We start from the raw sequence: 23,055 nt of genomic DNA on the forward strand, positions 1-23,055 counted from the left end.
GCTTAGTTCACAACACCTCCAGATCCCCTCAGATAGTCCACAGAGTGAGACAGCAGAATTCCAATATGAAGGTGGAATAGCATGCCCAAGCCATAGTAAATTATATCCTAATGCCTCCGTAATGAATCCTAAATTTGCAAAAACACAAGCCGCCTACTGTTTGTGAGCTCTGTAGTGATTGAATTGGCTAGCTGGGGATGCATCTCATTTGAAGAATGCTTTGAATAATATAGCCTTGATTTTATGAAGCCTTCTTGAGAGAAATGGCATAAGAGAATGCAATTAATCAAAAGCAAGGTTTTAAGACTTGATGGATTGAGTGGCTGCAGTTTTAAATATAAAAAGAAAGCTCATTTTCAAGATGTTGCTAATTGTAAATCACACCCTGAGATGTTTTGTTGGAAGTACAACTGCAGTTGAGCATCATTGTTGGTACTTGTATTTCATTTTTTTAAAAAACACTATATATTGCTTTGATTGGGGAAGGGGGTAGATCTTATTTTACCCTAGTGTTTATCACCATGTTCCATGTTTTTGATTTTTAAAATGTGAATGTCCTATAAATGATTTCCAGCAAACGTAAAATGATATGCCCTTAATGCCTATCACAATTTGTTACACAGAGATGTGGAGATACAGTGAGTTATTTAAATATTTGCTAAGTAATGCCACTACTCCAAAAAACCCCAAACATCTTTATTCTCCATGCAGTTTCCTGTTAAATGTTCAGTTGAAATTAATGATCTTTAACTGGTGTTAGACTTGGCACAATCTGTTTGGCGCTCTGAAGGGGTGGGTATTTCTGTACTTATTCTGTTAATAAAACCCAACTTCCACTCCAATGGTTTGCCAAACGCATACTACTGCCACCATTTAATATCACTTATACCCTTTAAACCCTTAATTTAGCAATAACCCTTGTAACTGCATGATATAGGTGTGGTACAATGCCAGTCAGATATAACTATATTTAACAAAGATATTAATGTTTATTTACTACAAGAGTATGTAGTGCACAAGCTTATGTAGTTACTTTAATATAGTTCTGTCTCTTTAAATGGGTACACACTTTGTTAACTTGTTACTGTCACTTTACATACCAACAGCTTATTTTAAACTACTATTAAATTAGTAAACCAAGACAGAGGAAGCCATTAGTTGCCCTATTAAACACTTTTGCCAGATTGCCCTTGTACTTACTCCACCCCTGTTATACCTCACCAACACTATAACTGAGGACTTTTGCTGAAGCCTCTGCTGCATCTCTTACTAACCTAAGAAAGCACAGATCTCTTTCTGCTATACTGCCCTGGAATCTTCCTTTAGCTCCCTAACTAGACACCACAGCCTAGCATTCCAAACTGCCTCTCACTTCTCCTCCCTCAGTGCTGTAGACAGGTTCTTCCTCATCTTGTCAGCCCAAGCCCACAAGAGAGTCAGCTACCCCAGCAAGTCTTTAGCCACTAAGCCACTCCGCCTTCCTCTCAAGTCTTCTGTCTTTGCCCTTGATCCCCTTCTGCTGGTGTGGTTGGCTGTCTACCATGAACACCAACCAACGTGGACTGATCCTGACAGACTAGCAACCCAGCCATATATTGACTTCTTCCGGTCCCTCTAGCTTAGACTCAGCCAATCACACTGCCTAACTAAGAATTCCAAACTTGCACCTACCAATCAGAATATGCCTGCTTTCTGCCCTTCATTTGGATACTAAGAGTTATATCTCCAACTCCTTCTCAGCTGTTGGTTAAGATTCCCCAGTGACAGTTAAACCAACTTTCATCTGATCAGACAGGAGCCTTCCCCCATCAAACACATTTCATAGTGGCTTTTATTAAACAAACAAACTACTGTTATTATTTGTTATTCTCTGTGGTGGTCAAACTATTCCTTCACTAGCTTGCTCGGTGAGTGTCCTGTCCGAAGTCGAGAGATCCAGTCTCAGACGTGGCTGTGATTTTTTAAAAGTAAAGTTACAGTTACATCAAAAGCAGTGCACCGTATTAACCTAACTTAGCTTTCTAGGAATTTTTGCCCTGGCTAACTCTGACTAAGGATCACTTCGTAGCACTCCAGTGCTCACTCAGCGACGAACCCCTCCCCTGAGTCAACTGTTGGCTCCTCCTCAACGTCTGAATCTCCTGCTTCAGCCATCGTTGTGCATGGGGTGAAGGGAGCTGGCTCTCAGCTTCCCCCTCTGAGAGTTGTGGGTGGTCAACTTGCTCAACCGTGGGGAGCTGTGGGGCATCTGGCTTGGAAATGTCAGGCAAAGCAGGCAGCACCTTTGACACATGTGAAGGCCCTGTGGGTGAGTCTAACAGAGCAGTCTCCAGTGGGGCAGTCTCGTATATCTCTGGTTGCACTTCAGAGGGGGGGGGCAGAATCTGTGGGAGTCGAGTCAGTGACTGGGATCTGTGCACTCTGTGGAATGCCCCTGCTGCTAGTCCCCTCCTCCAGCTCATCTTCCCAATCTTCCATGTCAGAGTCTGGTGTCTCAAAACCTCCCCTCCCAACTTAGGTCACAACAGTGAGTGGCAAATAGGGAAGCTGGAAGATGAGGCAAGGCTGCTGGCTGGTGCATACTGTAAAGAAAAGTGCTGTACCAGCCATTTCCTCTGAATTTCCAGCTGCCCACCCCAGTTCATTTTAAAAATTGTTAACCCCAGAGTGAGAGTGGCAATGAACTCTACCAATGAGACACTAGCTTTAGGGTCACATGGCCAATGTGAGTGATGGAGTACCAAGGGGAAACTGAAGCCTTCCCCTCTCCCTGTTCTCATTCGCCTTGTGACCCCAAGGGTGTCGGATTGGCAGAGCTCACTGCCACTCTCACCCTGGGGATACCAGTTTTTAAAATGAACATGATGAGGAGCAAGCATCTTGGCTGCTGATGCAGTTATCTGTTCCTTCTGTGCCGCTGCTGTTGCTTTGCCAAGGCATCATTGAGGCATCTTTGAGGTCATTTGGGGGTACCATGATGTGTGCAGAGCACTCTGGGAACCTACATCATCTGTGGGAACCTACATAATCAATCCTTTTTTTGGCCCTAGGTGCACCTTTGCTCTCAGTTTCTGATTTTTCCAGCCTCATGTGATATTTGCCTCATTTCTTTACTAGTTTGTGAGTCCCCTTCCCCCCAAAGTACACAAAAATATTTACTTGTTTGAATGCATATTTCCCTTAATATTGTTGCACACCACCCCAATCTCCAAGCAGTGAGAGTTCTCCAGGGGTCCCTGCACTTGCCCAGGATTTGGTTTCCTTGGAAAGACTGGTGTCTTAGGAAATATGGTTTTTATGTACACACATTCCAACCTGAGCTTAAGATGGAGGGGTTCAAATCATTAGCAGTCCAATAGATCTTGATTTCCCATCAGGCTTACAGGAGGCATCCTAAAGCCATGGTGCAGGAAGCCAGCCTCTCCTGCATCCCAGTTCCTAGCCTTTCCTCAGACTCCACTAAAAACACAAGACACCCTTTCTGGCCCCAGAAGAGTTTCTAACAATAGGATCTCCTTGGCCCATTCGCCAGTTAATGAGCAATTGATAGACTCATTAGCCCACTTGGCCACTCTATTAGATTAACAAAAGAGACTCATCTGACCAGGAGCAGGTTTCTCCGCTGCAGAACCCACTTCCAGGTGCAGGGTTCCAAATCAGAGGCTGGACGGGACTCATAGAAATCATCTATCTCAACCCCCAAACCCATAACAATATGCACATTTTTGCATCTGTGTTTGCTAATATATGAATTTTTGCAAGCATAATGCATTTTGTACACTGTATTCACAAATATACACAATACACCAAAGTTCAAATTTAGAAGAAGAGCTGAGTTTTGGTTCACTATATTGGTTCACAATATTGGTTCAGGAAATGTGATATAGGTGTGAATGTAATGAATTTCTCTCCCAATTCTTCCTAATTCACAGAACATTCATTCTTGTGTATTTTCCATTGGTTCCAATGGCTGGCAAACTACCAACCTCTAAATGTTTAGCATATAAGAAGGCAAAGGAGCACAGCTCTTCATTCAAAAGCAATAATGCAGAAAGCCCACAAACTGTCTTGCTATATTTCTCAGGAGAGTTTTGCCTCAGTTTTTCATTTGCCATAGGGCAGGCTCATGAGGAACGAGGAGATCTAGAAGTATAGTGATCAAGGGAGGCAGGATTAACCTCTTAGTAGGCTCTATAGACCTGGTATCCCTAAGTGACTCCATTCTGGCCAGTGGGAAAATATAGGAATATAGGAAGCTGCCTGACACCAAGAGAGACCATTGGACCATCTAGCTCAGTATTGTCTACACTGACTGTCAGAGGCTCTCCAGGATTTCAGACAGGGTTCTCTCCTAGCTCTACCTGGGAATGCTGGATTGATACAGTGACCTTCTGCATGCAAACAGATGCTCTACCACTGCTATGACCATTCTTCTAATAAACAGACAGGGCTGATATATCTTTCTATGGAAAATGTGTGGGTTGAGGAGGAGGATGTATGGGTTGAGGAAGAGACTTTTTTATATATATACAATTAAATTGTAGTTCATACCACAGCAGTTTGCTTTAATTCCTCTTTATATTGTGAAGCAGCACCTTGTGCAGTGGCCAATATTCAAGCAATCTTATTAAGAACCACGGAAATAGATTCTAATCTTTCAATTAGTAGGTCCACCAAATTCCAAGCATCAACTTCTTTGTGTCTTGCATGGGTAGGTGAATTTTCACAGTATAGCCATTGGTTTCATTGTCTAACACCCTTGCATCATCATTCTACAAACGAGATTTTAATGGATCATATGTTACTTTTTAGTTTATTATTTCAAAATGTGTTAAATCTGTCAGATTCTCCTTTTGCTAAACAGCAGAAAGAAAATGAGACCAGAAACATCAGAACACAGTTGTTTCAACTATAGATTGCCTTCTTCCATACTTTTAATTTGCTTTCTATCAAATGTGCTTTTCTCATAGAGAAGCTTTAGTCTAAAGTATCAATGAACTCATTAGAACAAAACATGGTGTCTTATTTTGGAGTGTCATTTTAAAATGTGTAATCCATCCTTTACAAATTGTAAATGGAGCACCGGGCTTCAAGTCCTCGTGAAATTGGCAAACTTTTGCTTACAAAGTAGGCCTGAAAAGAGTGTTGCCCTCACGTTTGTGGTGTCTGTGTCTACTGTAGAGGTTTTAATCTGTGTCTGTAGACGGCAATCTATAGAAGCTCTAGAGCAGTTTATGCTTTTGTACATTTCACATGTTGCATTCTCTGCACCAGATCTAGAAGATGGTGCCAAGCAGTCATTGAGGCTTTTGAAAAATGACAGGCATATATAAGCTTGTACATATTTGAAAACTGCAGGCATTAGAAACTATATATTAGCCATATTTTTCAAAAGTGTGGCTCCTGTTGACATTACTAGAGCTTCTTGGTGTTCATTGCTTTTGAAACGGAAAACATCACAGTTAGCAAATGTATATATTTAGTTCCTGTGATGCTTCTGTAGTTGAAAAAGGTTAGTAGTGATTGAAGAAAGTTTTTATAAAACTAATCTTAACAATGACACCATATGTGGGTGTTGTTGTTTTTTTGATAGAGAGAACTATCACTCAATTTTTATATTGGAGTTTTGTCAGAATATGGCAGTTGGCATTATCAGAGAGGTTAATGAATCATAGTAGGCTAACTAGGTAGTTGTAGAAGAAAATTAGCTTTTAGAGATCTGGTTTCCTTTCATATAATATGCTATGACAATTTTCACTCACCAAGATCCCAGATGTCCCTTCGGGGAGATCTGATATCACAATGCAGAAATGAGAAATGAGGAGAAGAAAAAGTTTGATATGGAGAGAATACATAAAATCTCTTGTGATTTAGCACTCTTATGACTTAGACTCATTGCGCTCAAGTTATTGTTTATGGAGTGTATGGCTGTTAGGAAATTGCCTGGCCTTCTGTCCAGGCTGCGGCTGCTGCTTCAGCTGCCATGTCACTCACTGGCTCACCCTCCCCGTTGTCATGCTGTGACATCATGATGGTGTGAGGGCTTACATTTATATATATATATAAATATGAACATAATTGTGATTAACCAAACAGAGGTTTTTATTATATTAACAAAACGTTTCAGCTTCCGCCTTCATCAGCTGCCAACATACAAACGCTGTTACCAAGGTGGCAGTTATAGAGCTTTGAGGATGGAATGCTCAGAGGGGCTTCATTTGCAGAAGCTAAGTAGTGGTGGTACTGTCCTCCAGGTTCAGGCCATGTGGGGCCAATGTCTCCAGATAATATATCCAAAAGTTCTCCCTTTTGGTCAATGCTGCTGGACCTGCTGGCATCTCTATCGCTGTAATGGAAAAGTCCAACAAGCTGTGACCCTCGATGTTAAAATGCTTTGCAACTGATTGCTCCACTTTTTTTGTCAAAATTGCCGACTTGTGGTTCCTGAAGCGCGTGCGTAGGTCAGTTGTGGTCTTTCCTACGTATGACATCCTGGTCTTTTGCACTCGATGATGTAAACTATATTGCAGGACCTGCAGGTGATGTTCTGTTTGATGTAATATGTCCTGCCTGTCCTAGTGTTTGTAAAAGTGGCTGTCTCCCTGAGGTACACACAGGTGATACAGCGTTTGGAGTGACAAGGATGAGACCCTGGATATATATAAATTGAAAAAGCCTTTCTACCACTGCAACTGTATTCTCATGGCCACCTCACGCACAATGCCTGGCTCTGGAGAAGGGCACCTTTATGGCCAGTTATATCAGGAAGTGCTGAGGTGGCAACAGAGAAGCCACCAGCAGTTGGAATATATTGTTATTGCTACTGAAGAAAATGATTAAGTAAGGGTGAGGCAGTAGGAATGGAACATAATAATGAAGCTGCAAGAAAGAGGAGAATGGTAGAAGCACTACCACCATGAAAGAAAGAGAGTGAAGGTGTGGGTAGGTGGATATCCAGCAGCAACAAAAGGCACTGTCAGTGGGGGGGGGGATCAGATAGATTGTGATGGGGGCCCCCTGAATTCTGTACTGCAACTTACAGCTTCAAATTTGTATCAAGTCTGAACAGTATTTGATTGTACAAAAAGAGGCAAATTAATTGAAGATAGATAATAAATCAGCTTCTAGGTGGAGACAGCTCACGGTTTTTTTATGTTGTTCACCATCAGAATTACTGTGTTATTTCTAGCACTTTTCAGACAAAATGACATTATTTTAGAAAGGTTCATTCCAAGTCAAGTATCCTGTATTGTACTCATCCCTCTTCCTAGGTTTTTTTTTCTCCTTAAGATTCTTTCCAGTATAGACTGACCTTTGTCAATGATATATTGAAAGAAGGCACCAGTGAGAAACTATGTCAACTGTAAACATATGCCTGCTGTTCCATAGGAAACCCAGGACATTGACAGAGGGTAATGAGTCCATCTTAAAACAATTATGGAAGTCTAATCCGCTTTATTAGATACTTGAGGATGATTATGCTAACTGAACCCACATCCTGACAGAAGAAGAGGAGAGTGAGGATATATGTCAATTATCTAATTATGAAAGTGTTTTTAAGTGTTCCTTTTCTTTAAAAAAAGTTATTGCCACTATGTCACAAAAATCTTTTTGTTCAGACGTAATTCCACAGAGATTCTGGTTAATGGGTTGACTTAGTGCTTATACTTGTTTTTGGTCTCTTACTGTAATCATTGGGAATTGCATTTGCTTTACACACTGTGGAGTTTTGGTGTTGGGTATGATGGGGGTTGTCTTAAGTTAATTGTTATATGAAAATTATTCAATAAAAATATTTTTCAAAAAAAAGTTATCTGCTTGCTGTATATCTCCCAATCACAACCTCAGCTAGCTCCATCAAATGTGCCTCCTGAAGTCTATTCATCACGTCAGTATCACAATATAGAATCTGTTCCTCAGACCATGAACTGTTAGCTTGCAAAGCCTTGGCAACACAGGAAGCCAGAATAGCTAACTGACACCATTGGTATCCTTTTATTACACTTTGCAAAAGTTTCCTGTTAACTCTAGGAACATCCTTAAGCTCTTTAAGTGTCCAATGCAATGGATAATCTTTAGAGATCACAAGGAGACAGAGCAAAGGATGTGGAATTTGTATTATCAGAGTTTAGGTTTTACCACTCAGTAGCAGCAACTTCAGTGTGTGCGCATATGCATGTGTATTCTGCTACTGGATTGTTTTATGATAGGTATTGGTTTTATGTTTTTATGTCTGGTTAATACATTATATTATACAATATTGTATACTATCAAAGGCAACTTACTACTACTAATAGCACTGTAATACTACTGTAGAGACATTAAAGAAAAAATTACAGTGAGTTCTCTCCTCCCCTCCTCATTATCTTGTCTGAGCCTGGCATTGCAAATTGCATCACAGCTAGACACACCAGAAAATTAAACACTGGTTCTGCAGACGGGACACAGACTCAATCAAGGTATAACAGAACCTGCGACCTATCCCCAGCTGTTGTTGGACTACAGTTTCTATCAGCCCTGACCATTTGTCATGGTGGCTGGGGCTGATGCGCATTTAAGGGCCACACATTTTCTGTCTGTTCCATAATATATCTGCTTCCTAACTGAACGTAGAGCCATGTTTCAGGTTTGAGGGGGATCTTGGCAATTCTGAAGGGCTTGCTTCTACATCAGTGGGCAGCAAGAGTGCTTTGATCAGTGCTGGTCACCAAGCACCATTTATATTTCACACAGTTTATCTCTAAGTTGAAACAATGCTGAATCAGGGCATAGTACTAATTAGCACAGCAGCTTACTGCTTGATGCTGATCAGATGGCCCTGAACATGCATTGAGGATAGGTTCTGGTGGACCACAGGCAGCTGTCCAATGATGCCTTGGGCTAATGCCAGACCCGAGCAAACTATTGATCCATTTACCCTTGTACTGTCTACTTTGGTTTGTACCCAGCCAAGTTTTATTCAGAGTAGACCGTTGAATCAATGCTCCTATGTCCGTTCATTTCAGAGGTTCTTCTCTGTGTATGCTTGATACCACCCTCTCACTGAAGGTGGCTTGCAAATGTCTATCTCAGCCCTGATACCTGAGATCCTCTTAACTGGTGGTGCCAGGGATTAAACCTGGGACCTTCTGTAACCAAAGCTTGTGCAGTATCACTGAGGTCTTCTTTCAGACTTAACTCTGAGAGCCAAATTGGAGCAGCAGTGAAGTGGGTGGCGGTGTGTGTGTGGGAGACACACAATAGCATAAGGAGCAGGGCAGCACCAGGCATAACTGGACCCTTGAGCACCAGCCTGCCCTGGACCCATGGCACCTGCCTGCATGTCCCACCTACCTCATCTTGTGTCATGTCACATGAATGCCATGTGCACTGCATGCACATGCCTGCCATCAGCCAAAATGGCAGCAGTGGCGTCAGTCCCTAAGGGAAGACCCCACTGCCACCTTAGTTGATGGAAGTCATGCACACGCAGCTTGCATGGCATTGTCTGGGACGGGAGAGATAGGTGAGGCATGTGTGAGGGCTTGTTGAAGCCCACACTGTCTGTATTGGGGGTTGTGCCTGGGAGCTCCCTCTCCACGTTAGGCTTGAGACCTGATGCTGCTGTGGATCTCAGAATGTAAGCGCTACCCTCCCATCCTAAGAAGGGACCCTTCTTGGGCCCCTCTTGGATGCAGTGGTCCTTGGCTTTGGCCCAACCTGGCTGCCTTCTGGTGCCGGCCCTGATATGGAGACACCTATAGTGCACTTTTGTGCATGTCTAATTAGAAGTGTCATTGAGTTCAATGGGAATTACGCCTAGGTGTAATAGTAGGGTGGCAGCCCTAAAGGCTCATATCTACTGTACCTCAAAAGAAACAATTGGTGTTGTGCTGATAAATGAGATCTTCTGGGGTCATATTTATTTATTTATTATTTGATTTATATCCTGCCCTTCCTCCCAGTAGGGTTTCACACACGAGGTTCATCTCATTACATTTCTCTGTGAAATACTGCCTCTAACAGTACAAAGTAATTCAATAGCATAAGTTAGTGCTGCTATTTTTTTTTAAAAAAAACAGAATATGATTGACTGATCAAAAAGCAGAAACAAGGGCACTACACTGATAAAATTCAAGTCATATGGAAGCAGTGTGCTTCTAATTTTATAGATATACATTTAAATTTTTCATTGAGGAATGGGAGGTGAAAAACAACATTTTGGGCACAACGTTTTGTTAACGTATGAGTGAATGGCAAAGAATGACATTCAGTTAATCCTGCCCCAGGGATAAAAACTTTGGTGATGTTGTGCAATTTGTATTCTTGAGCTACAGATCTCTGAAGTGGGCAGGGCAATGGAAATCAATCTAAGCAATCTGTGCTTGCATTTGGATATTTTCCATGCATACATATTTATTATGTAAATAATAATAATAATAATAAATCACACTGTCTATGAAAAGAGTCCACAATAAGTAAGCATCCCAGTCAATATTAGTTATTAATCAGCACCACTCGGGGAGCTTTTTTATTTACTTTCTAACCATACATCTGAATCTATATTAACTCCTGTGAACTTGTTTCTATCAAACAGGCTCCCAAGTCTCACTTCCATGGTTTGAGAGTTATTTACTCTTAAGTAAAGCCAGCGGTATTTAATGGGATTTTATTGACCAGAATAGCATATGGACAAGTCAGGTAAGCACTATCAAAACCCTCCCTCCAGTCAGGAGACATAAAAGTTTTGATGAACAAATTAACCCCTAAAGCGGGGGGAAATGAAGAGCTACACCATATCAAAGTGGTAGCCAATGAGTGGTTGTATAAAGTAGTCTTTCCTACTGCAATTTATTTATTTACTTACTTATTAAATTTATATCCTGCCTTTCCTCCCAGAAGCAGTGCAGTGTGGCAAGAAGGATGAATTATGCGCACAGGAAATACCATTCTGTTCTCAAACATGTAACTTCTACATAACAAAAAATGGTGGCCAGTACTGAAAGTGCAATTCTATGCACAGGTGCTTTGAAGTAATCTCCATTGTCTTCCTTCAGTGGAACAGGCATGGGAATGTACTATAAGTTTCTTTTTAATGAACAGTATTCATACAAACTTTACCCACTACTATGACTGTTCATGGAATACTTTGTTTCCTGCTCTATTTCACTATAAAAGCTTGAAAAAAAATTAGAGGTCTTCCTGTCTTTCCTAAAGTCCTAAGGCTCACTGAATCTGAACACAGACTTATACATACTTACCTGGGAGTAAGCTCCATCGCATAAGATGGGTTTTAATGTCTCAGTAATCATGCATAGGATTGTGTTGCTTGGCTGTGATCCTAACCACTTTTACTAGAAAGTAAACCCCGCTGAACACAGATGAAGTCATTTATGGGTTAATAATCTTAGCATTTGCCTGCAACAGACATTTTCATTCAGTTTCGAGAATTAAACTAGAGCTAGATGAAATGAAACCGGAAGGATGTATGAGCATCCAAATCTAGTGAGCTCACACTGTTCTCGATCAATAACTTTTCTGTCTTTACGGAGAATCTTGTTAGCTAGATAGCTCTGAGCTGTTTGAATTTTGTTGATCACTCTGCCCTAGACTGTTACTTCATTTAAGAACATAAGAAGAGCCCTGCCAGATCAGGCCAAAGGACCATCTAGTCTAGCATTCTGTTCTCACAGTAGCCAACCAGATGCCATGGTTGGGAAGCCTGCAAGCAGGACCTGAGTGAGTGCAATAACACTATCCTCATTTGTCATTTCCAGAAATTGGTATACAGAGGCATAATGGAACATAGCTATCATGGCTGGTTTGTGACCATAGATGTGGTAGCCTCATGGTAAATATCCTACCCTATAGGAAATGTGGCAGGCAGTTGAGAGTGCAGATGTTCATGATTCAAAGTGGGTTCCTACCAGAAGGCTATGCTTGGTTTGTGCTCTGAATCTACTTTGTAAGTTAGGTCCAGCTTACAACAAAAAACCATGCAAAGTATCTATTTGGGCATGATGCAACAAAGATATATGTATGTACTGCCTTCAAGTCAATTCTGACTTATGGCGACCCTACAAATAGGGTTTTCATGAGGCTGAGAGGCAGTGACTGGCCCAAGGTCACCCAGTGAGTTTCATGGCTATGTGGGGATTCAAACCCTGGTCTCCCAGGTCGTAGTCCAACACCTTAACCACTACACCACACTGGCTCTGCAACAAAGATAAACCCTTTCAAAAATATATAACCCTAGCCAGTAAAAGCCAATGGGGAAATTACAAATCCCATGATCCTCCTATTACTAGTGATCCTTCTCCATCACTAGTTACCCCTCGCCTGCCTCAAAAGCAATTTTGGTTTTATTTTGCCTAAAAAGGGAGTGGGTGGGGAAGAAGCTTCAGATTTTGCCAGTTTGGTAAGTGGTTTCTTTTTCAGATTTTTTAAAAAACTCTTCTTTAAAAACTCTAAAGGAAAGCTCAAGCAAAGGATTGGGAAGGGGAAAGATGGTTTTTAAAGTGTGGTCAGGGGACTATTCTAGCTGTGAGTTATTAATTTTAATTATTTGATTACCCTCCATGCATGCATGCTACTTTTTATAGGTACTACTTGCTTTCTAAGATAGAATTAGGAAGAGAATCAGGTTTTCTTCAAAAATCCAGTTTCAAATAATTACAAAATCTTCCACCACTGTGGATTCCCAAATCGGCATGTTGAGTGCTTTGCTGTATAATGATGTTCTTACTGGAATTTCTCTCACAGCATGGCTTCTTACCCATAAGTGGCATACTAGTACTTCTTCTTCTTTTCCTTTTCATTTTTTTCTGATAAAAATGGTTGTCATCTCAGTGTCCACAGGTTGAAAGTCTTTTACATTTTTTCTATACCCCCAGTCAGCAGTTTTAGATTGCACAACGGAAAAAAATGGCACAGACTTCACACTTCTGAGTCTGCTACAGTGTACCAAGCAGCTGGTTTGAAAAGCATGCTGAGTTTCTATTGCTCTTCCCATGTCTTTTGCCATTAGTGTCTTAGAAAAATTTCTCCAGCACAAGAAACTGTAATTGCAGCTACTTGGTGACCACCTGAGAAAATTACCTTTACTATTAAAAGTGAATAGATGAAAAACGTTCGTTTCATCCTGCCTCTACAAAAAATATATCAAGCAGAGCATGAGAATCAAGGTGAACTGGGAAACTATGAATGGGGTTTTACAGGGCACTTAGATATATTTGTGCATGTCAAGATTTTTCTGGAACAAACAACCTTCCTTGAGAAAAAGAGAAACTTTAATCTGGCTGGAATGTAGATCTTCCCCCTCTCCAAACAGACAGTTTCACCCAACTAAGTTAAGAACATAAAAGCAGCCTGCTGAATCAGGCCAATGGCCCAACTATTCCAGCATAATGATCTCGCAGTGGTCAATCCAATGCCTATTGGAAGCCCACAAGCAAGAGTTGAGTGCAGCAACACTCTCCCTAACTGTAATTCTCAGCAACATGCTGCCTCTGAAGTTCTGCTGAGAGTAGTCCCAATGAAATATATGGACTAGAATCATAGAATAGTAGAGTCGGAAGGGTCATATAAGGCCATCAAGTCCAACCCCCTGCCCAATGCAGGAATCCAAATCAAAGCATTCCCGACAGATGGCTGTCCAGCTGCCTCTTGAATGCCTCCAGTGTCAAACAGCCCACTACCTCTCTAGGTAATTGGTTCCATTGTTGTATGGCTCTAACAGGAAGTTTTTCCTGATGTCCAGTCGAAATCTGGCTTCCTGCAACTTGAGCCCATTATTCCGTGTCCTGCACTCGGGGATGATCGAGAAGAGATCCTGGCCCTCCTCTATGTGACAACTTTTCATGTACTTGAAGAGTGCTATCATATCTCCCCTCAGTCTTCTCTTCTCCAGGCTAAACATGCCCAGTTCTTTCAGTCTCTCCTCATAGGGCTTTGTTTCCAGTCCCCTGATCATCCTTGTTGCCCTCCTCTGAACCTGTTCCAGGGAACATCACTGCTGCTCTGAGTCATGTGGAAAGGGAAACACTGCTATGTCTTGTCATATCACAAGATACTGTAGGGGTCACCAGATGTTTAATCTACCTATGGTGAGAATAATTGTGGCAACTACCTGTGGTTGGAAAATGTTTAACATGAACAGTCTGCTTCTGTGTTTGGAATTTTAATATGCTTTTAAACCCTTTTTAAAAAACAATGTTTTTTAACCTTTTTTTAAAAAAAAAGTATTCAAAGCTTTTTAAAAAATGTTCTTAAAGTTGTTTTGTTTTAATGTATTTTAATGTCTGTTTTTATGATGCTTTAGAGTGTTTTTAGTGCTTTTGTTTGCTGCCCTGGGCTACTGCTGGGAGGAAGGGTGGGATATAAATCAAATAATAAATAAATAAGAATTGTAACCTTTAACATATGTGGCCTTCCCATAGTCTTCTCCATTCCTTGAAGACTACTCTGGAGGACATAGAGTGTTAGGTACCTAGACACCCAACAGGATCCTGTTGCCCTGGTGCCAGTGCTGACAATGAAATCCAGGCAAAAAGAGCGCATCCTGAACAAAGGACTGGGAAAAAGAAACAGAGCCATAGTATCCTGGAGTGTAGTAACCCTGGGCCAGAGAATTAACTTAGAGTGCTGCAGGCTTGTGCAACGTTTGCTGTGAAATCTGCTTTCACAAGTCTAACTTCTCTGCTAAAACAATAGGCATCTTTAGCAACTTTTACATACGGTAGAACAAGTTATGCTTGTGCTTCTCATGCATAGGCTCCCCTTCAGATATTTCAATGTCAGCACAGAAAATGAAGTGATAAGACACTATGACACATCCTTTCGGCAGTATTTCTTGCAATGGCCAAAGCCATCCAGATTGCTAAACCTGTTGGACCTAGCTCCTGTAAAGTCAGCAGGATAAGGTCCTGGGAATTGGATCTTGGGTGCAGTGAAGCCTGCCAAAGACAAGGAACAGTGATCTGGAATATAGCTCAGTACTTACCATATGGCTTATTGCTGCTCAGGATGTTTCTTTGTTCATCTGGCTGGTTACCCTGCAGTTTCTACCTTTGGCTAAAGCCAAAGTTATACAGGGGATGGAAATCCACTGAATTCTCCTTTCTCAGATCCCACTGGTTTAGAGCCGATACAGGCTCAAGACCTAACATTATGAAATATTATCCCAAGTACTGTAACAGAGATTCAGAGGTGTTATCTGGCTTCATCTAAGAACAGCTTCTTATGAACAAATGCTTACTATTTATTTTAGGGGAAAACCAATTGAGCCTAGAGTCTTGAACTATAGCCAGCGATCTTACAGCAGCAATAAGAAACATTATTCTTCTCACACAGTGCCTGGGAGGCAGATGATCCTTTTCTGCTATCCTTGAAGAGTTGAAACCTATGGTAGGAAAGTTCTTTATTGATCCTTTTTAATATTATTCAGCTATAAATGCCAAACTGGTCCTTGGGTACCATAAGGGCAAACTAAAAAGTAGTGTACACAATATTTTTATATATATATTAAAAATGCAATGCTCAGTAACAATTCTTGAGAATGTCGTGTTCACAACAATTAACAAGCCTTTCCTTGGCTCTGGATATACCTTTTTTGAGGTGCTCGTCAAATAGCAGTTAACTTTTAATCTCATCAGTAGGGATGGGGCTTGCTGCTTGTCTGCACTTGTTTAGGATTCCCATTTTTTGTCATGCTGGCTTGGATCACTCTGAAACAAGTATGGCTTGGATTGTTGCAAAAATATTGTTAGTGATCCCAGCTCTGTTGTCAAGCTTTGACCTGCAGACTTCAAAAATGTCATAATTGATCTCTGCTCTCCTGTCCCAAACCAGCTTCCTCAGAACTAAGCTGAATTCAGTGCAAGTTATTCCCAGGAAAATGACATATTTGCTAAACAAATAGACCTATAGCTTTAACAACAGAGCTATTGAAAAGCTTTAGCATGCAGCCAGATTACAGTGGGCAGTGGGGAACACAGAAAGTTCAATTACACATTTAAACACATCAGGTTTGATAGTAACCACAACAATGACAGGGTGACAAGCAGAGTTGTAAGTCTAAGCTTGAGAACAGTGACAAGAATTTCAGCATGAAAAAGGTTTTTTAAAAATTGGTATTTGTAGCCTGATCTAGAGCACTCGTAGGGGAGCTGCCAAATCATTTTGTCTGCAAGTGTGTGAGCTCTATCCAAACTAATTCTTTTATTTGCTTTTAACAAACTTCGTCACCATCCCTACTCATCAGTAACTGAAGCTAAATTCCTTGCTGCCCGCTATTAATACATAGCATAAGTACATTCTCACTTCAAAGAAAGTACTTGCAAAGGAACATAGGAATCTGCCTTATACTGAATCAGATCCATTGGTCCATCTGTATCAATATTGTCTACGCAGACTGTCAGTTGGTCTCCATGATTCTCTCCCAACTTTACCTGGAAATGCTGGGTATTGAACCTGGAATCTTCTGCATGTAAGGCAGATACTCAACCACTGAGCTACAACCATTCCCCAACTCACTTGATCATGGGAGTCTTCCCTTAACACTGGCTAATCTTAAAGTAATGTTTAATTTAGCTCAGCCCTCCCAGAAGCTGACTAGACCAACACCTCAAATAAACTCCTTAAATCTCTGTGTGTGCGTGTTTGGGGGAAAGAGTCCTTTTTTTTCCCTGTGGAAAATATCAAATTTCAGCATTTCTTGGGGATTTGCTGTCTGTCATATTTTCTGCTGTGGGTAAGTGCACATTGATTTTAATCCTAATGTTGCAACTTTTAAGATTAACTGAGTGCCATATATGTAGATCCAGACATTTTAAAAGTACTTTTATATTTTATTTTCTTCCCTACAACTTACGTTGGGCTTCTTCAGAAGGAAGGGTGGGATATATTATTATTGTTGTTGTTGTTGTTGTTATTATAAGAATAATACTATTCTTATTCTTATTATTCATAATATAAGAATTAAGAAGAAGAATAGATCTTTGATGCCTTTCAATCTCTCTGTGTTTTTATCAATAATAATACATTTCTTGTCATAAATGTTCTAGACTGGTGTGTCCACTATAAACCACTATACGTGTCTACCCCTATAACATTACAGATTGAAGATAAACGGTTAAAGGGAAGTCTGAGAGATATTTTGTGCCCAGAAAAACAAAAGAGTCAGGATCCTTGGCCTTGAATATTTCCTGGAAGACTGTCTTCACAATAGGAGCAATTGAGGTCTGGTGGTAAATGATAAAACTCCGAGGTATTGTTTAAGGGTGTACATTTATCAGAATGCAGAAGACCCTGTGAAGAGCAAATGTTCTAAATTCTGTGAGTGAGCCATGCTGTGACATGTGGCCCATGAGCAGTGTGTTGATTTTTTTCTTTCCCTAAGCACGAAAATGCACATATCAAACTGGCTGGTAATGACTCCCAAGGGCAAATGAACTTGAGTCAGATACATATTTCTTTCTGAAATGTTTGGAATTTAGGGGCACATGGAGATTCAGTACCCGACCTAAATGGTAACAAGTACTACTGAACATACTTTTTGCCCATGAGGCCATCTGGCAGCTAAGTGAGCATTTTCTTTCTACTCTGTGGAAGTATTACTATGTAAAGAGGTTGATTCTCCTCAACATCAGCACTAGCAAAATGTAGCTTCAAAGCTGCATTCATCTCTCCAGTGGTATTTAGAAATGACATCACAGTAACACTCTCAACTTTTCTGAATATCATGACTATTCTGTCCAAATCAAACCTACCTCTCATTTCACCATATTTTATCTCACATAAACAAATTGTTGCTTTATGGCAGCATTATGCCTAAGCAATAAATATGATTGCATTTCTATTATTTATTTACTTATTAAATTTATATCCCACCCTTCCTCCCACTAGCAACCCAGGGCAGCAAACAAAAACACTACAAACACTACAAACTATCATAACACAGACATTAAAATATATTAAAACAACTTATTAAAACAAAACATCATAAAAACATTAAAAAAAAGCTTTTAAAACATCTTAAATAGCAATTCCAACACAGACACAGACTGGGATAAGGTCTCTACTTAAAAGGCTTGTTTGAAGAGGAAGGTCTTCACTAGGCACTGAAAAGATAACAGAGATGGCATCTAATATTTAGGGGAAGGGAATTCTAAAGGGTAGGTGCCACTACACTAAAGGTCTGCTTCCTATGTTGTGCAGAATGGACCTCCTGATAAGATGGTATCTGCAGGAGGCCCTCACTCGCAGAGTGTAGTGATCGACTGGGTATATAAGAGGTAAGGCGACTTTCAGGTATCCTGGTCCCAAGCTGTATAGGGCTTTGTACACCAAAACCAGAACCTTAAACTTAGCCCCATAGCTAATGGGCAGCCAGTGCAATTCTTTCAGCAGCGGGGTGACATGTTGGTGATACCCTGCACCGGTGAGCAGTCCCTCCCCCAAAGCACTGGGATTTGAGAGTGTAATCCCCCCTGATTACAAGCTAGACCTATAGTCATAACAGAGCTCTTTCTCCATGCCCTTTCCACACTCTTTCCACACATCTTTGCTCTCTCTTCCCCCATCACCCCACCCTGATGATATGGTAAGCTTAGTGATACTACTTTTACTTTCAGCAGAGACTTGTCTGCACCTTTAAAAAAAATGTTTGGATTGTCAAGGTGCCACAAAAGATTCCATGGTTCCCTGCTTCAGCTTCGCAGATCCTGGTTCGCCTCTGACAAAATACCTGCAAGGCACCCTGATTTGGCTTAGAATTCAGGATTTATCCAAATCCAGTGCACACCTCTAGTACAGGCCACCAGTTATGGGCACACTATATTATCTGATTGTTGTGGGAGTGAAACAGGTCTACTCTTGACTCTAAATTTTCCATTTATCTTGAGTCTGCATAGGATTTCAAAGACACGCCTATTGTCATCTCCTGTGCTTGCTTTGTTTTTCTGATCTACTGAGTAAAACTCAGTTCCCATCTGAACCATGTATATATCTATCCTTCTATACCAATGGTTCCCAAACCTTTTCTCCCATGGACCACTTGAAAATTGCTGATGGCCTTGGCAGACCACTTAATTATTTTTTCTGCCTTCTGGAGCAATCATAATTCCATAAAATTCAAATTATAATACAATAAAATGCAACATAAGAAATAACAGAAACAATAAAAATTCAATTAAAAATCAGTACGAATATTTAATACGATAGATGTGCCATCTCCCATTGTCAACCTCACATCCACAGCCAAACTATGGACAACCTGAATGAAGCTCACAGACCACTGATGGTTCCTGGAACCTCTGGTCTAGACCATTTTATATATCTGATGTAATGTTCCCTCTAATCTTTTTAATCAAATGAAAAGATGTATCACTGAACACCAAAGTCAGGATCCTTCAGACCATGGTATTTCCGATCTCTGTTTATGGATGTGAAAGTTGGACAGTGAAAAAAGAGGATAGGAGAAAAATCAACTCATTTGAAATGTCGTGTTGGAGGAGAGCTTTACGCATACTATGGACTGTGAAAAAGACAAATAATTGGGTGTTAGAACAAATTTAACCAGAACTGTCACTAGAAGCTAAAATGATGAAACTGAGGTTATCATACTTTGGACACATCATGAGAAGACATGATTCACTAGAAAATACAATAATGCTGTGAAAAACAGAAAGTAGAAAAAGAGGAAGGCCGAACAAGAGATGGATTGATTCCATAAAGGAAGCCACAGACCTGAACTTACAAGATCTGAACAGGGTGGCTCATGACAGATGCTCTTGGAGATTACTGATTCATAGGGTTGCCATAAGTCATAATCAACTTGAAGGCACATAACAACAACAAACAAAATCTTTTTAAGGAATGCTGCTTGAATTTAATAGTCTAAAGGTGCCATGGGATTCTGTTGATGTCTTAGTTACAACAAAGCACAGCAACTCTTCTGGAATTAGGATTGTATTCAACTAAGTTTTACTCAAAGTAGACCAATGAAATTCATGAATCTAAGACAGTAATGTCTATTAACTTTAGTGGGTCTACTCTGAGCAGGACTAGCATTGACTATCACCCTTAGTCTTTTCACAAAACTAGTGAACAGGATCTCTCTTTTCTTCCTCAGGTAGTGCATGCCCATACTCTGGATTTAGTGCTAAAGCACCAGACATACCACATGGGAAGTGCTTGGGGATATCTATGCATGATGCATAGATGTATCCTTACTAGAGTATCAACAGGATTGACGGATATAGCGAAGAATTCTTAGCATAGCAATTGTGAATCAAGGGCCAAAGAGGGAGAAAATATCTGCTATAAACCATACACTTTTAAAAGGCATTTTCAAATAAACAGCAAAATTTGGGAATGGAATTGCAAATCTTTTCCCTCCTAATGTGCGTAACATACCATATGAGGACCTCAGCTGCAGTAAATGGGCATGAAGGTATGGCCATTTACACCAGCTGCCCATAAAAAAATTGCACTGTCAAATAATTTAGCATCGTATAATTATTGCACCAAAAATATTAAAACAACAGTCACTTTATCTTCTGTTAGAGGTGAATTTACACTGGCTTAGGCTGCAATCCAATACACACTTACCTGGGAGTAGGTCCCATTGAACTAATGGAGCTTACTTCTGAGTAGACATGTATTGAATTGCAGCCTTAGCTGAGAAGTCTCACTTTATATTAGTGATAGAGAACCATATTGTTAAATACGGTCTCATGGCAGCTAACAGGGGAAAGTCTTCCTTCTTTTGATGTCAGCAATGAGAAAGTTCCCACATACTCCAAAGATTTCACCAAGTACTTTGCTAATGTTTTCAAGAGGGTGTGACTGTGAGAAATGCTCAGAGCATTAAGGTTTCAGCTAATAGTAGCTGCTGGTGCTTATCCAAAACATTTCAGATACATTAAGATAAAATTAGCACCCACAGCTCTTCCCGCCAACACCCAACTAACTACAGTAAATGTAGTAAATTCTTTCCATTCATAATGTTAATATCTTTGCTGGAGAATGTTTACATTTTAATAAGCATATTATGAGTCTGATCCAATATTGTTCTGGCAAATCCTGTACACTAAGAGTGTAAAGTAATTATAGCTGATTATTTAACATGACAAATACTATTTAATACATTTGTTCAGTTTCAACAGGGTGCTAGGGACTTTATTTATTTATTATTAGATTTACATCCTGCCTGTCTTCCCAGATGGAGCCCAGGAATGGAGTCCACCCAGAGACTTTACACTTTATATTTGGTGGAGAAGAGGAACGCAGGAAGCTGCCCTACACTGGATCAAACTAACCTAGCCCAGTATTATCTACTCTAACTGACAGTGGGAATGTCAGCAGAGGTTTCCCTGGTCCTTTTTAACTTGGGCTCTGGGAGTGAAACTAGGATCTTCTTCATTCAAAGGACACGTCATTCTACTGAGCTATAGTCTCCACCAGCAATAAGAGAATGACAATGAAGATGGAGCAGAAGAAAAGAAATGGTAGTGGAAAATGGTGAAATGGGGCCAGTGTGGAAAGACTTTTTTTTAAAAAAGACCCAAAGGATTTAAAGAAGACCAGGGCTGGAAGATGGGGAGCCAGTTTTAATCACAGGGAGTAGTATTGCAGAAAGGATACCCCAATTCCCTTTGGACAGTTTATTCCCTGTCTCTGCAATGAGTGCCTTGACTCTAAGAAGCTCCATTTTGTCTGGGAAACATGCACTAAATGGGGTCTTAGAGAAGCAGGGCAAATATTATCCATTAGCTTCAGGAGTGACTCTTGCCAGTTATGCAAAGAAGCATGAGAACTCCAGAAAATACAAATGCCTTTCCTTTATATCTGGTTTCTAACTCAGTCAACTCACTCAATACATTCTCACTACTTGGCCATTTCAAGAGCCTAGAAGTTCCATACTTGAAGCACTGAGAGCCCCAGTGCCAAACACAATACAAGTACTTAGCCATTAGCAGTCATCAAGGTTAGGAACCTCCACCCAAAACTCGTTTGCACCCCACACTTTAAACTCAAGGCAGGAAAACTTGAATTTTACTGTGTAGCTTCTTAACCCTTTACACAATCCTTCACTTGCACAATCAAACCTTTAAGGAGTGAAAAAATCTACAAGTGGTCTCAGTCCTTCGAGGAGTGCAGTCAGGGTTAATTAGCTCAACCATCTTCCTCTGCCTTGCTTCTTTGGCTGGAACCCTATGATGTCAGGCATGCTCAGTAAGAACCAACTGTCTGTGTTCTAAAAGCCAGACTCACAGATGCTGGGTTTGGCTAATCAGGGGACCACACCCACACCCGACTTTGATTTCATGTGAGACAATCATGGCTTTCCTCAGAGAATCCTGGGAAGTGTAGTTTGTGAAGGGTGCTGAGAGGAGACTGCTATTCTCCTGACAGAGCTCCAGTGGCCAGACTGGTTTAACAGTCAGCCACTCTGATTGAAGGTCTGTGAGGGGAACGGGGCATCTCCTAGCAACTCTTAGCACCAGTCACTAACTACACTTCCCAGGATTCTTTGAGAGAAGCCATGACTGTCCAAAGTGAAATAAAGGCCTGGTGTGGATGTAGTCAGGGACAGCTTTGGTTTAAATTTGGGTGGGAAGCTACATGTGCCTGCTGTAGAATAAAAAGGTGGGGGAAATGCTGAAAAGCAATGATATCGTTCACAATGTTTTCCTTTTGGAAAGGAAAGGGGCTTCTCTTCTGCCCAGTGCCCACCCACCCAATCTCCTCCCCTGCCCCTCCCCTCCCTGTCCCTCCCCCAGGTCAGTGTTGGACTATGACCTGGGAGACCAGGGTTTGAATCCCCACACAGCCGTGAAGCTGACTGGGTGACCTTGGGCCAGTCACTGCCTCTCAGCCTCAGAATAAGGCAATGGTAAAACCACCAAGAGGCACATGTTACCAAATTCTTCCAAGCTACACAGCAAGTGGATTGGACTGTGAAAGACCAACCCAAATTGTGTTTGCATTTTGACCAATTTGTAGGGCAGTCCAATATCTCAGAGAGGAGGTCAGGTCTCCTGCTCCCCTGGTGCATTCACTATAGCTGCCCAA

At 40.9% G+C, this 23,055-nt stretch overlaps 1 long non-coding RNA gene across 1 annotated transcript in view; it reads right to left on the reverse strand.

Annotated features, from left to right (window-relative positions):
• The window catches only part of LOC133364354 (uncharacterized), a 33,407-nt gene extending 11,239 nt beyond the window's left edge, over nucleotides 1-22,168 (reverse strand). Inside the window, exon 1 of the long non-coding RNA XR_009757918.1 lies at nucleotides 22,089-22,168. This is a non-coding gene — a long non-coding RNA (uncharacterized LOC133364354). The remainder of the gene's footprint in view (nucleotides 1-22,088) is intronic.
• Nucleotides 22,169-23,055: the final 887 nt, after the last annotated feature.

Source organism: Rhineura floridana, chromosome 9 (assembly GCF_030035675.1).
Source record: "Rhineura floridana isolate rRhiFlo1 chromosome 9, rRhiFlo1.hap2, whole genome shotgun sequence".
Lineage (NCBI taxonomy): Eukaryota > Metazoa > Chordata > Lepidosauria > Squamata > Rhineuridae > Rhineura > Rhineura floridana.